Below are 1582 nucleotides of genomic sequence, written 5' to 3'. Positions count from 1 at the left end.
ATCACTATGAGGCAACTGAACTAAGCTTCCACCATGGATTTGAGCATCCTATGATTATATGAAGAAAAGCACCAAAAAAGTTGCACTCTGCATTTTCCCTGTGAGGAATTCCTCACAGGGACTGTGCAATTTTTTAGGACTGAGCAGACATGGAGCAAAACAGTACAAGATGGCCATGATTTTCCAGAGATAACTTTGGGACATTTCAAGTTGAAACTTCTCTTACTCTTCTTCTGAATCAGTGGCACTAAAATACACTTGAAGGAACTAGAAAAAACAGTTGAACAAAGAGTGAAAGACACATAAGTGTCACTGTTATTGTTATGTAAATGAGGATAAGGTAGATTATGGTAATACTAATACAACACCACAGGAACAACTGCATGTACTGGAGAGTTCTATGGGAAATCCTCCCTTCCAGTTAGTGGAGTTGTAGCTGCACCTATAGTATAGATCAGGCCTCCTGGAAATGTCCTGAAGTAATCTCCGTGATAATTTATCCAGTAGTAGAGTTTGATTTGTCTTTGAATATTGTTGACCTGGATGTCTAACCTTCATCAGGGTTATAAAAAGATAAGCTTGACAAAATAATAAGCTTGCGTGCCAAGCAACTTGAGGTCTCCATGACCAAGTCTCAGAAAACATGACTTGTCTGGCAAAAGTGTGAGAGTGGGAATTTTGAACCCTGAGTTCTGTCACGGATGAAAAAATATGACTTGGTAGAAATTCATGACATTGTCTTGTTGTATGACAATCAATGTACAGTTTTATAGCATTGTCTTTTTATGAAAGAAGGGAGTATGTGATATTTCGTGATATTTCTATGATGCCCTGAGTGCGAGAAGAAATTCAGCAGAGTTAACCTATGAAGAACCGGGAAAACAATGGGAACCTGTAGGGAGTTTGTTTGTTCAAGCAGTGCGTTGTGTTAAAACTGAGGATTCCAGGTCCATACTCCATTGGTATTGGGTTTGACTTGAGAAGTGCCTAAATCATAGTAAATGGACTGAAAAGTAAATCAAAGGAGGTTTTGTTTTAAACAAGGAGCTGGTTAACTTAAAAAATCTATTTTCTAACCTCCTTGTTTTGCTCAACTGCATCAGAGTATTGGTTTTGAAAATAATTCTAACTAGCCTTAGCCCACACCTTCAGTCCTTCAGTGTTATAAAGAACATGTTTACTGTACTCTAAAAATTAAATCACGACTTATAATTCTTTTTGGCAAATCAAATGACTTTGTATAAACCTGACTGTCCTGAACTTTTACCCTAAAATTTTATTTTGCACTGAAGTGACTTTGGCCTGAGATAATTTAGCATAATCTGATAACACAACAATGTCTGAGCAAACAATAGGAACTCATTAGGACATGGAGCCAGTAATTAGCATTTCAATGAGTTACACAAACTAAAAACTGCAGCTGGTTGTGTGAAAACTGAAATCCTGGTACACCAAAAGTCTAGTACAAGTCAACTAGAACCCTTGGATAGAAAAAGAACCTAAAAATACTGAAAAGAACTTGTAAATCAAAGTTTTTTAACAAATGCAAAATAATTATCCAATAAAGTAGTTCAATTTTAGA

This window comes from Branchiostoma belcheri, unplaced genomic scaffold (genome assembly GCF_001625305.1).
Source record: "Branchiostoma belcheri isolate BF01 breed outbred unplaced genomic scaffold, Haploidv18h27 scaffold21, whole genome shotgun sequence".
NCBI lineage: Eukaryota > Metazoa > Chordata > Leptocardii > Amphioxiformes > Branchiostomatidae > Branchiostoma > Branchiostoma belcheri.
The sequence above is the reverse complement of the archived record's forward strand: the minus strand, read 5'-3'. Positions refer to the sequence as shown.